Source organism: Rutidosis leptorrhynchoides, chromosome 4 (assembly GCF_046630445.1).
Source record: "Rutidosis leptorrhynchoides isolate AG116_Rl617_1_P2 chromosome 4, CSIRO_AGI_Rlap_v1, whole genome shotgun sequence".
NCBI classification, from domain to species: Eukaryota; Viridiplantae; Streptophyta; class Magnoliopsida; order Asterales; family Asteraceae; genus Rutidosis; species Rutidosis leptorrhynchoides.
Genome location: NC_092336.1, coordinates 358,674,674 through 358,691,221, shown reverse-complemented (window position 1 = coordinate 358,691,221; position 16,548 = coordinate 358,674,674). Strand labels below are relative to the sequence as shown.

Here is a 16,548-nt window from a genome sequence, read left to right as displayed (position 1 = left end):
TCGGTATTAAAACAGATATGTCATAACAGAGGAACGGTTTGGGTGTTGGAAGGGTGAACGAGAGGTCTCGAGTTTGAGCCCGGCTTCAGACATTCTTTTTACACAAAGCTTATCTAAAGGTATTATTATTATTATTATAATTACTACTACTACTATTATTATTATTATTATTATTATTATTATTATTATTATTATTATCATTATTATTATTATTATTATTATTATTATTATTATTATTATTATTATTATTATTATTATTATTATTATTATTATTATTATTATTCTTATTATTATTCTTATTATTATCAATAGAATTATTATAAGTATTATTAAGATTATTATTATTAGTAAAAGTTTCAAAAATATCATTTATAATTTTATTATCATTATTATTAGTAAAATCATTACTTTTAGAATTATTATTATTAGTATACATGATTATTAAAATTAACATTTTTAGTTATCATTTTATCATTAATATTAAAGGTATCATTTTTAACTCTATTATCATTATTATCATTTTTGTCAATTCTAATATTATTCTAGTGTTAATACAAAATTTAACAAATAAAAGATATATATATATATATATATATATATATATATATATATATATATATATATATATATATATATATATATATATATATATATATATATGTACAACAATGTGTTAAATACATATAACATAACAAAATTTATATTCTTATTTATTTTAAATATATAAAATAAATATAGGTATTTATTAATATAAAAATGATATAATAAATATATATATATATATATATATATATATATATATATATATATATATATATATATATATATATATATATATATATATATATATATATATATATATATATATATATATATATCTGTTTGATTACAATAATGTGTGTTAATATATATATATATATATATATACATGATATAGATTCGTGAATCCAAGGCCAACCTTACACTTGTTCAAAGATGTTATATTATTTTTACTACAAAATACATTAGGTGAGTATATAGTCCCTTTTAAACTCTAAATATTTTGGGATGAGAATACATGCATTTTATGATTTACGTCATGGACACAAGTGATCAAAAATAAATTCTACGTTGAGTTGTACCATAGCATATTTCTTTATACTTGGTAGCTAATATTTACATGAGGAATGTAAACGCGAATCATGTTGATAGATCTATCGGGCCTGACAACCCCAACCGGGCTGGACGACCAGTTTTCAACGGTTGCACAGTACTTTGTTTCTGTATACTACACTTGGTACGGTGTAGCGATTATTTAAGAATATGTTGCGATGATTTAAATGTTAAGTATGGTTACCAAGTTCTCAACTACTTTTACATACACTTGCGAGTGTATTATGTTTAAATATGTGAAACCTTGTGGTCCATAGTTATAACGCTACTAGCATCAAACCTATATATCTCACCAACTTTATGTTGACGTTTTAAAGCATGTTATTCTCAGGTACGAATTAAGTCTTCCGCTGTGCATTAGCTCATATTAAGGATACTACTTGGGACCATTTATGCCATATTTCAAAAGACGTTGCATTCGAGTCATTGAAGTTCAATAGAGATTATTATTAAGTAAATGGCAGATTAGGTCAATTGGATATTATGAAATGTTAGGCAAACATGTCAACTCTTGATGTAATGAAAGGTTGTCTTTTAAGGATAAATGCAATGTTTGTAAAATGTATTATATAGAGTTCAAGTACCTCGCGACGTAATCAACTATTGTAATTCGTTTATAATCGATATGGACATCGTCCGGATGGATTAGGACGGGTTACTACAGCAGAATAAAGAAGTGATTCTAGTATTTTTTTTTCAAGACTATTTTGTTTGAGGACAAGCAACGCTCAAGTGTGGGAATATTTGATAATGCTAAAAACGAACATATATTTAATAGCATTATCCCTCTAGTAAGACAAGCTTTTAGTTGCAATTGTTCTATTTACAAGTGATATTCGTTTAAATAATAAAAGGTGAAGACAAAAGACAGATTCGACGAATTGAAGATGCAAACGACCAAAAAGCTCAAAAGGACAAAATTAAATCAAAGTGGTTCAAATTATTAATGAAAAACGTTTCAAAATTACAAGAACACAAGACGCGAAATGCAAAATACAAGATATTAAATTGTACGCAAGGACGTTCGAAAATCCGGAACCGGGACCAGAGTTAACTCTCAACGCTCAACGCAATGGGCTAAAAATTACAAATCAGCTATGCACATAAATATAATATAATATTTAAATAATTCTTATAATTATTTATATATTATATTTATTTATTAAAACGTCGACAAGCTTGTGAACAAAAACATGTGAGCTGGTACCAACCTCCATGCGATCGCATGGCCTGGAGGCACAAAATCCATGCGATCGCATGGCACACTTTTTCAGCTCAGGACCTATAAATTTCGCAGTTTGGTGATGATTTTAGCCATCTTTTTCTTTCCTTTCTCTCAACGTAAACATATATATATATATATATATATATATATATATATATATATATATATATATATATATATTATAATTTTAATTTTAATTTTAATTTTAATTCTAATAATAAGGGTATGTTAGCGAATGTTGTAACGGTGTAAGTCGAAATTCTGTCCGTGTAACGCTACGCTATTTTTAATCACTGTAAGTTATGGTTAATGTTATTTTTAATTTAATGTCTCGTAGCTAAGTTATTATTATGCTTATTTAAGACGAAGTAATCATGATGTTGGGCTAAAAATATTAAAATTGGGTAATTGGGCTTTGTACCATAATTGGGGTTTGGACAAAAGAACGACACTTGTGGAAATTAGACTATGGGCTATTAATGGGCTTTATATTTGTTTAATTAAATGATAGTTTGTTAATTTAATATAAAGATTTACAATTAGACTTGCCTATAAATAACCATATACACTCGATCGGACACGATGGGCGGGATATTCATATGTACGAATAATCGTTCATTTAACCGGATACGGGAATGGATTAATAGTTAATAGACTTATTAAAACAGGGGTAAATTATGTACAAGGACACTTGGCGTAATTGTTAACAAAGTATTAAAACCTTGGGTTACATGCAGTCGATATCCTGGTGTAATTATTAAACAAAGTATTAAGACCTTGTTATAGTTTAAGTCCCCAATTAGTTGGAATATTTGACTTCGGGAATAAGAATAATTTGACGAAGACTTTCGCACTTTATGATTATAATTGATGGACTATTATGGACAAATTCGTATGGACATATCCAATAATCCAGGATAAAGGACAATTAACCTATGGGAATAAACTAAAAACAACACGTCAAACATCATGATTACGAAAGTTTAAATAAGCATAATTCTTTTATTTCATATTTAATTGCACTTTTAATTATCGCACTTTTATTTATTGTCATTGTATTTAATTTCACTTTTAATTATCGTACTCTTTAATTATCGCAATTTTATTTTATCCCACTTTTATTTATCGCAATTTCATTATCGTTATTTAATTTACGCTTTAAATTAAGTTATATTTATTTTTAATATTTTACATTAGGTTTTAACTGCGACTTAAGGTTTAAAATCGACAAACCGGTCATTAAACGGTAAAAACCCTCTTTTTATAATAATAATATTACTTATATATTTTTTTGTATTTTTACAAATATAGTTTTTTAAAAAATATAGCGTTAAGCTTGTTTAAAAGATCCCTGTGGAACGAACCGGACTTACTAAAAACTACACTATTGTACGATTAGGTACACTGCCTATAAGTGTTGTAGCAAGGTTTATGTATATCCACTCTATAAATAAATAAATAACTTGTGTAAAATTGTATCGTATTTAATAGTATTTCCTTGTAAAAATTAATACTATTTCCTAGTACACCTCGCACACATCATTGATTTAGCTAGCTTTTTTGATTTTCAAGACTACTCAAGTAATTAGTCATGACTAAGTCAGCTGCATCTTGTCTTGCTGCGATCATGGAGATTATTCGCAGTAGGACATCGTCTGGACTTGTCTCTGGTGGGGTAGTGGGTTTGGTAGGTTTGTTGTGCGGATGAGCTAGGATCTTATCAGAGTAGACAACAGAGTCCTCACATTCAGCCTCATATACCTTGGCCGAATGTGGGTTAGTACAATTCTAGCATAATTGCACTTGAGACATATGTTGCGGGAGTTTCTTTAGATCTCCGACTTCTTTGGCGAGGTTTTCTATTTGATCCGATAGAAATTTAATGGTTTTATTTTCGATAGGATCGGAGGTGGAAAGCGGTGTTGCTGATGAAATGTGCTCTTCCGTGTTCCAATTGTGATGGTGCATAGTCATCTCCTCGATCAATCTGCACGCCTCGTCAGCAGTGAAGTTCATGAAATTATCTTGAGAAACAGCATCAAGAGTAGACTTGTTGTTCTGATTCAGACCTTTGTAGAAGGTTAAAATCAAATTAGAGCTCTCAAGACCGTGGTTTGGGCATCTTCGAAGCAAACATTTGAATCTATCCCATGCAGTGTAGAGTGATTCATCGTATGCTTGTTGAAAGTTTACGACGTCATTCCTAAGTCTGATTTGTTTTGATGGGGGAAAGTACTTGATTAAGAAAGTTGTTTCCATTTCCTCCCATGAGGTGATAAAGTTGGGTTCTAACCCCTCGAACCAGGTTTTTGCATGAAGAGTTAAAGAATAGGGGAACAGATATAGACGAACTACATCTTGTTCAACCCCATTTTGCTTATATGAGTTGGATACGGAGAGGAATCTATCTAAGTGATGTGTGCGAGGGGTAGTACGAAATAGATATTATTTTACTACGAAATACTATTAAATACGATACAATTTTACACAAGTTATTTATTTATAGAATGGATATACCTAAACCTTGCTACAACACTTATAGGCAGTGTACCTAATTGTAGAGTAGTGTAGTTTTTAGTAAGTCCGGTTCGTTCCACAGGGAGCTGGCTAAGTAGTATTATTATTATAATAGGGGGTTTTTACCGTTTAATGACCGGTTTGTAGCTTTTAAAACTTAAATCACAATTAAAACCTAATGTAAAATATTAAATATAAATATAACTTAATTTAAAGCGTAAAGTAAATGACGATAAATAAAAGTACAATAGTTAAAAGTGCGATAATTTAAAGTACGATAAATAAAATGACGATAAATAAAATGATAGTAAATAAAAGTGCGATGAGATATAAAATAGGAGAATTATGCTTATTTAAACTTCTGTAATCATGATGTTTGACGTGTTGAATTTAATTAATTACCAAGGGTTAATTGTCCTTTGTCCTGGATTATTCGATATGTCCATCTGGTTTTGTCCATAATAGTCCATCGATCATAATTATAAAGTGCGAAAGTCTTCGTCAAATTACCCTTATATCCGAAGTCAAATATTCCAACTAATTGGGGATTCAAACTGTAACAAGGTCTTAATACTTTGTTTAATGAATACACTAGGTTATCGACTGTAATCCAAGTTTTTAATACTTTGTTAACAATTACACCAATTACCCTTGAATGTAATCCACCCCTGTTTTAATGAGTCCATTGACTATTAATCCATTCCCGTGTCCGGTCAAATGAACAATTATTCATATTTATAAATATCCCGCCCACCGTACCCAGTCAAGCGTATATGGTTCTATATAAATACGTCAAGTTGTAATCTCTATATTATATTAACAAGATATCATTTAGTTAATTAAGTATAAAGCTCATTAATAGCCCATAGTCCAATTTCCACAAGTGTCAGTCTTTTGTCCAAACCCCAATTATGGTCCAAAGCCCAATAACCCCGTCTTTAATATTTAGTCCAACATCACGATTACTTCGGCTTAAATAAACATAATAATAACTTAGCTACAAGACATTAATTTAAAAAGGTTGAACATAACTTACAATGAGTATTTATCGCGTAGTGTTACAGGGACAGAGTTTCGACTTACAAAACCTTAAAACATTCGCTAAAATAACCTTATTATTATTATTATTATTATTATTATTATTATTATTATTATTATTATTATTATTATTATTATTATTATTATTATTATTATTATTATTATTATTATTATTATTATTATTATTATTATTAACTTAATATTAAAATTAAAATTATAAATATAAATATAGATTGAGAGATTGAAGTAGAAAAAGGTGTAAAGAAATCGGCCGAATGCTCGAGCTTTAATAGGCCAATTGTGTCCTGGTTTACTCCGCGATCGCGATGGTTTTCTCCTTTATATCTCCGCGATCGTGGAGCTCTTGTATCCAGCTCATCCAGGTGAATTAAACGTGGGCTGCTAATAAATATAATATATAATATTATATATAATTAATTATATATTATATTATATTCTTGTGCATAGTTGACTTGTAATTTTAGCTCCGTTGAGTCATACATTGATAGTTGGTTCATGTCTCGGTTTCGGATTGTCGAACGCCTTTTTGTACGCTTAGATATCTTGTACTTTGCGTTTTTAGCTTGTACTCTTGTAATTTTTAGACATTTCTTATCAATAAATTGAACCACTTGGATTGTATCTTGTACATTTAAGCTTTTTGGTCATTTGCGTCTTCAAATTGTCGATTATGTCTTTTGTCTTCACCTTTTATTATTTAAACAAATATCATTTGGAATTAGAACAATTGCAACTAAAAGCTTGTCTTTCTTGAAGGATAATGCTATGAAATATGTGTTCGTTTTTAGCATTATCAAATATTCCCACACTTGAGCGTTGCTTGTCCTAAAGCAATATAGAACTTGAATATAACTTTATTATAATCACTTCTTTATTCTTCACACTTTGTACATCAGTGATTTTGATACAGCTATATGAACAATGATAGTAACATTGTGGTTTACAGTCTCACGTGACTATAAAAATTTAGATCCTTTAAGGAAATTGGATCTTTATGAATATATTTGATCTTTTAAAAATTCAATCTAGATTTTACCGTAGACAAGTTTTTCGGAATAACCCTTCACCGGTGTTCGTAAATTGTTTTTGTGGGTTTTGTGGGTTTCAGATTTTAAAATTTTAGCTCAAAACTTATGGTTTTGTGTTATCCACTTGCTAATCTTGTATTAGGAAAGCAACACGTCCAGTATACTTGCTCCGTATATTACCTTTCGGTAAACTACCGTCCGGTTGTAAAGGAAAGCGTTGAACAAGTAACTGTTAAGGCACTGTCTAATGACATGCATATGTTCATGGTCCACAACGTGTCGGATACAATTACTATTCTTTGTAGGAGCAATAGTAAAGATCACCCTATAGTTTTTCGGTCTGGCACAAGGTCCTGTCTTCGACCATGCTATGAAACCACCGTTCTTACAGTTAACACCCGATTTGGTTCAGGTGACCTAATGAATTCCAGGTGAATTCCTAGGATTTTACGTTCAATGGTAATGAACGCATTGAAAATGGGTTTTCAGAAAACAAATCGGTTTGTAATTTGATCAAAATATTTTCTCGTTCAAGCTCGAGTTTAGATATCATCGAATTCCATGAGTTTGTAATTCTCAATCTTTAAAAGTCAATCTCAAGGATTGAGTAATATCAGGCTTAAAAGCTGATTTTTAATCTTTTAAGGAGATTATCCTTTCTAGGGATCTGATTCATTAGTCTTATAAGCTAATTTGTACGGTGCCCCCCATTGTACGAGACAGATCCTCTCATGGTTAGGATAAGTCTGACCACTTGGCGACCCTGTTTGATGCTGAGGTCTATGGATTTCCAGCTGATTTTCGAGAAAACTTTTCAAGGTTTTTCGTAGACTCTACAACTGGTCTGGACGACAACTTCCTGATCAAGAAGCGCGTGTCTTTTTCTCGAAAGACTTTACTTCCTTTTACATTCCATTTATATTACATTAAACTGGGTAAAACTGATTAATATCGTCCAAAACAAAAGTATCTTCAATTATTTGTACAAAAATATGTGTATATGTTCTAAATAACTTGGTAAATTCTTCCTATACTTAGCTTTTATTTATATTTTTCTTTGCTTTTTTATTCTCCTCTATTCCATTTTTAAATGAATTCAAGCGTTTTAGGTTGTTTCTCAATTTATGTCCTTTTCGAGGTAACAATAATTTCGGTGTTAACACCTAGTTTTATCGTTCATAAATATGTATAAACATGATTTTGAGTTCATTTAGTTGAAAATTTTTTAAAATTTTTACTAGAAGTGGGTAGTCAGTATATAAGACTAGGGCTGTTCTTTATTATCAGAGAGCACTAGATTCTAATACAACTACTGCGTTACTAGTAAAGTTTAACGGTGGGTATTAAACCAAGTGTATAAGTCAAATGTTTAAAACCGAAAGAATTTAATCCCTTCCCACACTTAAGATCTTGCAATGCCCTCATTTGCAAGAAATCAGTAACAATTTAAATTATCGAGGGTAATTAGCGTAAAAAGATGATTAATATTTACCAAGGTTTCCAAATATATTATTGTTTGTTTGAATGATAAATGGTGCACATCATTTGTTCATTCCTGCAGTTGTTATTTCACATATATTTTTCGTCTTGTCGTCAAAATTAGTTGCTTTTGCTGAACTTAATGCCAGTCTTTGAAAGTGCGCTATTTTACCCTGTTTTGTACATAAGATATATATATATATATATATATATATATATATATATATATATATATATATATATATATATATATATATATATATTTGAAGTTGGGTATATCACCCCACGTTCAAAAATTATTAAAATCTAATAATAAAAGTTAGAAAATTATAAAAACTATTACAGTATCAAAAGAAGTATTAAAAGTATAAAATTACAGGTTACAAAATAAATAAAAATAGGAATAAAAGAAAATTACGGTTGATGAGGATAGTTCCAGTAGGGATTCCATTCATAGCCGTAAGTGCTGTAGAATGCTTGAGCTGGGTTATATGTAGGGAACGGTGGTCGGGTCTGTATAGTGCAGGAAGGAAATATGGCCGGTTGAGTAGGAACGTAGTTTGCATTTATGTAGGCACAATGGCTTATGATTTGGCTTTGATGATATTGCCAATCTGCAAATGCTCGTTGTCTAGCCATTTCATACTCATTTTGGACCATAAAAATTTGCAATTCTGTCATCTGATTTCCTCCATCTACATTACCTTGATTTTGATTACGCTCTTCCTGTGGATGACTCCCTTGATATGGTTGTGCAATGTTATTTCTTTTCAATAAAACCTTTGCACCAGCATATACTCGTATATCAATCTGATCACGAGGAATGGGTTCTTGTACTAACTCCCTTCTCCGAGTACTATCCACACCGAGGTACTCAGCAATTAAAGTCACAAAAATACCACCTCCTATAATACTATTGTTTCGCATTCCCTTTATCATTTCTGACAAAAAATAACCCACACAATAAGGAATATTTACAAAGCTCTGTGGGTCTCTAATACACATCAGATAAAATAAATCATTTTCATTCACTTTATCTTTATTTTTACCCCTTTGTGTAATAGAGTTGGAAATGAATCTATGGATTACCCTAAGCTCAGCTCTATCTATATCAGTATAAGAATAGTGACCCCCACGAAAACGATTATGGCTAGTCATTCTATTCTACAACTCATTCATATCAAAATCCTGATCAACCCTTCTACCATTACTTATCAACTGTCTACAATCATCAATTAATAGTTCTTCAGGCGTATAAATACACAAAGCTTCAGCCATATCTAATAAAGACATACGGTGCATTATACCTCCTAATAAGAATCTAATAAAACTTTTATCTGTTAAACTAGTTACTTCATCATTTAGTTCAATAGTACTTAATAACTCAACACACCATTCCTTATACACAGGTCTACGTATAGTGAATAGACTAACCCAATCATTTACCATACCTTTGTGTAAGTAATTCTATGATTGGCTCAGCCAATCCCACTGTTTCTAATGATGCCCAATCTATCACCCTGGGCACTTCAACATTCTTAGGTTGCAGAATGTTTAAGTTCCGGTAGAATTTTGGATACTCTGTCCAAAATCTGTCAAAAACTAAGTTCGGGTGTAGATTTGCTTCAACTGCTCGTGATAATGGGATAAAAGGGTGCGGTTGATTTTGTTTGTATTGTTCACTAAAATCTTGATCCTCGTCATCTTCATTATAAGTATTAAAGTTTTGTGGTGCAGATGAAGATTCACCTCGTTCATTCTGCGAAACACATTAAACAAAAAATTTGTGCATCCAAAAATGCATTAGTGTTAGCAAAATAACAATTTAAAACAATTACAATAACATGTTTAATCCATATTAAACTTATACTCATTTTTATATTTTTATCAATTCTACAATTTTTCAAATAAACATATATGAAAATGCATACAAAGTTCATAAGCATTTTACTCAAATAACATGTCAAAATAATCATTATTAGTATTTAAACAAGTTTCAAATGGCATTCATATCAAAATAACCTCGTTCATGCATTTTTGACTTAAAAAGTCAACAAATTGGCTCAAAAATTATGTTTGTAATCAAAGTTTGGATCAATTAACACCTTAAACATGTTACACTACTTAATTTAGCATCAATTCATAACAAAAATCGGCCATAACTCGTTTATATCAAAAAGCCTGAAATTTGTTCAAGAACACAAACCCTAGATTTCTAAATTTTTTGAAATTTATGACTTCAAATCATGTTGAATAGCATCAATGTAGGTTATACAAGCATAATATACAAACAATTTAACTATAATCGAGCTAGAAATCATCAAATTCAAATTAGGTAAAAATTCTATCAAGAACACTACAAATTCGAAATTAAAGGGTGTTTGGATGTAGAAATTACCATTCTCATTGAAAGGGTTCTAGGTAGGAATCTCCTCATCGTAATATAGCAACAAATTTGATGAGAAACGGTGCAAAATTGCGATTTTTGGGGTGTTTTTTTTTTATAAATATTTTTGGCATACTTTAGATCAATAAAACTAAAAATAATGATAATAAAATTTCTCGTCCCGCCCTCGGGTAAAGCAATTTCGGTTCAACGACCTAGTCTTCAACTCACGATGAATTTTAAAAATCAATTTTTTTAACTTAATGAAATAAAGTAAATTTTGTTTTTAAATTCACACCAAACTTAACTTTAAAATGCATAAAATTTCGTATAAATATTAATAATTTTTTATATACATTAATTTTACAAACTTATATTTAAAATAATATAGTTATATATTAATTTTAAAAAACAAGGTAAAAATAAAAATAAAAATCTTTTTGGTCTTTTATCCCACTTTAATCAATCAAATATTAACAAAAATATACGTCTCTCTTTTGGGTAAAGTAATTTCGGCTATATTACATAATTTTACTCATGATGAATTTTTGAAATATTTTGGATTGATTGATTAAAGATATTTATACCTTATGAATAAACGGTAAATTTCGCAGTGATGCATTAAATTTTTGTATGATATCAATAATTTCAGTTTATTATACCTAATTCTATTGAATATCAATTTAATACTTTATAGCGAACGATTCAGCGTTTATTAACAAAAGGTTAAAAGAAATAAATAAAAATAAAATAAAAACTGTACATACTTACCTATGAGAAAGAATTCTTAGAGACCTGCTTTAGTCGTCTCATAGGAGAGTCGTTCGATTTCATTTTCCATTGCTACATAAGCGTAACCTCGAATTTTTAATAAATTTTCTTCTAAACATATGAACGGTCCTTCTCTGCATAGAGTAACGAATTCAGAATTGGAATGTGTTTGATTGTTCAAACATTTCCCTTCGTGTGACCATTTTCCGCATTTATGACATCTTTCAAGGTGTCGTGCTCTTCTTTTTGTTGCGAATTTTGATTTTCCTTTACCAAAATGTGTCTTATTATGATTTTTCCTGAGTTCTTTCCTTACTTCGTCCATTTTTCCTCTTATGAATGATACCAGTTCACTCGAGAAAGTGTTATTATTACGTTTAGTAATCATAGCGTATAGTAGTAGACCATGGTTCAGATAAAAGGAATTCTTCATCTCGTAAAACCTAAAAAACAAAAATTCAGAATAGAGGGAGAAGACTAGTTCTTTAGGGTCTGCTAGGGAAAGACCATTCGGATTCCATTTTCGAGAACTACACGAAAATAGAAAATCTAACTCTAGACAGCATTATATTATCCTTTAAAACATTTGAATCTCCCCACACTTAGTTAGCTGTGGTATCGAAATTGTGATTAACTTCATTATTAACTTCAATTGGACCATCAACAATTTTCACATTTCTGACTTTTGCTTCAAACCATTTGTTGATTTCCTCAGTAACATTCACAAATTAAATTAACATCGCCTTTTCTTTAGGCGACAAATTGGATACTAATCGGTTACATAACTTAAAGTTCCCCTTAATCCTAGAATCTTGAATCCGTTTATAAAGTTTCTTTGTTGAACTGTTAAAAACGGGTTCATCTAATTTCGTATCAACAACGGGGTTCTTTGTTATCGGGTCATCATTATGTGTTTCTTCATCTTCTCCACACTTAGGCGTTTTTATTGGTTCAACAGTTTTTGTTGGTGAAGATTGAAACTTTCGATTCACAAAGGTGACCGATTTATCACCATCCCTAAGTGTCATTCTACCTTCTCTTACATCAAAGAACGCCTCAGTGCTTGCTAAAAATGGGCGACCTAAAATTAGAGGAATATCCAGGTCTTCCTCCATATTAATAACTATGAAGTTTGCAACAAAGGTCAAACTTCCCACTTTAACAAGTAAATTGTTGCCTAATCCAATCGGGTGTTTAATGGTTTGGTTAAACAATTGAACACCTATTTTGGTTGGTCTTAATTTACCCACACCTAATCTTTTATATAAGGAAAGAGGCATAACATTCACACTCGCTCCTAAATCTGCGAGCCCATTATACATAGCACCATCATTAAGCAAGCAAGAAATGATAAATTCACCTGGGTCTCCTACTTAAGTAAGTAGAGTTGGTTTGTTAACCTTTTCCGGGTGGTCTTTTCTTGGTTCTTTCACTTCTACTTGAACTTTTTGTTCACATTTTTCTTCGTTTCTTGGAATGGGAGGTTTATAAAGAAATTCTTCTTCATCACTCCAATTTGAAATTTCTCCATCTTCCACTTTTGGTTTTTCACATATTGTTGACAGTATATTTATGTTTTCATTCTGAGGGTTTTCTTGGGTGGTGAAATTATGATTAACTTCATTATCAACTTCCATCGGACCATGTATGTAATGTTTAACTCCGTGACCATTAACTTTAAATTCAATCCCATTTGAATTTATTAACTCTATTGTTCCGTATGGGAAAACTCTTTTGACTATGAATGGTCCAGACCATCTTGATTTCAATTTTCAAGGAAATAGCTTGAATCGTGAATTGAAAAGAAGGACTCTGTCTCCTTCCTTAAATTCTTTTGAACTTCTGATTCTTTTATCATGCCATTTCTTCATTTTTTCCTTATAGATTAACGAATTTTCATATGCTTCATGTCTTAATTCTTCTAATTCTTTTAGTTGACTTAATCGTAAACGTCCAGCTTCATGTAAATCAAGATTATATGTCTTCAAAGCCCAAAATGCTTTGTGCTCAATTTCTACTGGAAAGTGACATGCTTTTCCGTAAACGAGTTTAAAAGGTGTGGTGTCAATTGGAGTTTTGTAGGCTGTTCTAAAAGCCCAGAGTGCATCCTCCAATTTCATGGACCATTCCTTCGAATTTGATCCTACGGTTTTCTCTAGAATACGTTTTAAAGCTCGGTTGGTATTTTCAACTTGTCCACTTTTTTGTGGATGATAAGCGGTTGAGATTTTATGAGTTACTCCATATCTTTTGAGAACTTTCTCAAGTTGATTATTACAGAAATGAGTACCCCGATCACTTATTAAAGCTTTCGGTGTTCTGAACCTTGCAAAAAGACATTTTAAGAAGTTGACTACAACTCGTGCATCGTTAGTTGGGAGAGCTTGTGCTTCCCCCTATTTAGATACATAATCAATGGCAACGAGAATGTATAGATTATTACGAGATTTTGGAAATGGACCCATAAAGTCAATACCCCAAACGTCAAATACTTCACATACTTGAATGACATTTTGTGGCATTTCATCACGTTGACTTATTTTTCTGGCCCTTTGACAAGCATCACAGGATTTACAGAGAAGGTGTGCGTCCTTGAAAATTGTAGGCCAATAGAATCCAGCATCGTAAACTTTTCTTGCTGTGAGTTGAGGCCCATAATGCCCTCCTGTTGGTCCTGTGTGACAATGGTTTAAGATTTGACTAGCTTCATCTCCGAATACGCATCGGCGTATTATTCCACCGGGACATCTTTTAAACAAATGTAGATCTTCCCAGAAATAGTGTTTTATATCACTAAAGAATTTCTTTCGTTTTTGGTACGACAACCCTTTTTCAAGGAATCCACATACTAAGTAGTTTGCATAGTCTGCAAACCATGGAATTTCATTATAATCAATTTTCAAGAGATATTCATCAGGAAAGTTGTCTTATATAGCCCATTCATTTAGAACTTCTAATTCGGGATTTTCTGCTCCCTTTTTGTCTCGGATTTCAATATCGAACTCTTGTAAGAGTAAGATCCAACGGATTAATCGTGGTTTGGCATCTTGTTTTGAAAACAAGTATCTAAGAGCAGAATGATCAGTATAGACCACTATTTTAGCTAGAACGAGATATGAATGAAATTTGCCAAAAGTAAAGACAATAGCCAGGAGTTCTTTTTCAGTAGTTATGTAGTTCGTTTGTGCTCCTTGTAATGTCTTACTAGCGTAATAAATAGATTGAAATCGTTTTTCAATTCTTTGTCCTAAAACGGCTCCCATTGCGAAATCACTTGCATCGCAAATGAGTTCAAATGGTAGATTCCAATTTGGAGTTATCATGATCGGTGCTATTAGTAAGTTTTTCTTTAAGAATATTAAAAGATTTGATGCATTCATCCTAAAAGATGAATGAAGCATCTTTTTCTAGGAGTTTGTTCATAGGAGTGGCAATTTTAGAAAAATCTTTTATGAAACGTCGGTAAAAACTGGCATGCCCTAGAAAACTCCTAACTCCTCTAACATTGGTGGGATGTGGAAGTTTAGCAATTACATATACTTTAGCTCTATCCACTTCAATTCCTTCCTTTGAATTTTTATGACCAAGAACGACGCCTTCTCTAACCATGAAATGGCATTTCTCCCAATTAAGAACTAGATTTGATTGTTCGCATCTAATAAGCATTCGTTCAAGATTAACTAGACATGTTTCAAAAGTATCACCGAAGACTGAAAAGTCATCCATGAAAACTTCCATGCATTCCTCTATCATGTCGTGAAAAATCTCCATCATACACCTTTGAAAGGTTGCAGGGGTGTTGCAAAGTCCAAATGGCATGCGTTTGTAAGCAAAAGTACCATAGGGGCACGTGAATGTGGTTTTCTCTTGGTCCTCGGGTGCGATTGGAATTTGAAAGTATCCGGAGAAACCGTCAAGAAAACAATAGTAACTATTCCCAGCTAACCTTTCCAACATTTGATCAATGAAAGGTAAGGGAAAGTGATCTTTTCTGTTGGCGTCATTTAATTTTCTATAATCAATACAGACACGCCATCCTGTTACAGTCCTTGTAGGAATAAGCTCATCTTTTTCATTTGTGATGACAGTCATGCCACCCTTCTTAGGTACACATTGAACTGGGCTTACCCATGGACTATCAGAGATTGGATAAATTAAACTTGCATCTAGCAGTTTAATAATTTCTTTCTTAACAACATCTTATATATTAGGATTTAGTCTTCGTTGGCGTTGCACATATGTTTTATGACCTTATTCCATAAGGATTTTATGTGTGCAATACGAAGGACTTATTCCTTTAATATCATGAATCTTCCAAGCAATAGCTGGTTTATGAGCTTTTAGCACAGAAATGAGTTGAGATTTTTCATTTTCCGTGAGAGAAGACTATATTATTACAGGTAATTCAGATTCACCATGTAAATAAGTGTATTCCAAATGGTTTGGAAGTGACTTTAACTCTAATATCAGTGGTTCTTCTATCGATGATTTGTATCAATATCTGTCTTCCTCTTTAAGCATTTGAAGTTCTTCTGTTGTTGGTTCGTATTTATTAGCCATGAGTGTAGCTAACATTTCAGCTTCATCAATTGGTTCAGTTCCTTCTTCTAAAGAACATATTCATGTTCCTTGTAATTCTGGAAATTCTTGTAATAATTCTACTTGTGAATCTATAGTTTGAATATAATAACATGTATCATCTGTAGATTACGGTTGTTGCATGACTCTATCAACAGAAAAGGTAACACTCTCGTCCTCTATACTTAGGGTCAGTTTCTTACCAAACACGTCTATTATTGCTTTAGACGTGTTTAAGAATGGTCTTTCTAATATAAGAGGAACTCGAGAATCTTCTTCCATATCCAGAATAACAAAGTCTACTGGAAATACTAAAGTACCAACTTTAACTAGCATGTTCTCCATTATCCCTC

General features: G+C 31.4%; 1 non-coding gene across 1 annotated transcript; it reads left to right on the top strand.

The window, feature by feature from the left end:
• Nucleotides 1–4,481: 4,481 nt before the first annotated feature.
• Nucleotides 4,482–4,588, top strand: LOC139846048 (small nucleolar RNA R71). Its single transcript, XR_011758794.1, has one exon. It is a non-coding gene; the product is annotated as a small nucleolar RNA R71 (small nucleolar RNA).
• Nucleotides 4,589–16,548: the final 11,960 nt, after the last annotated feature.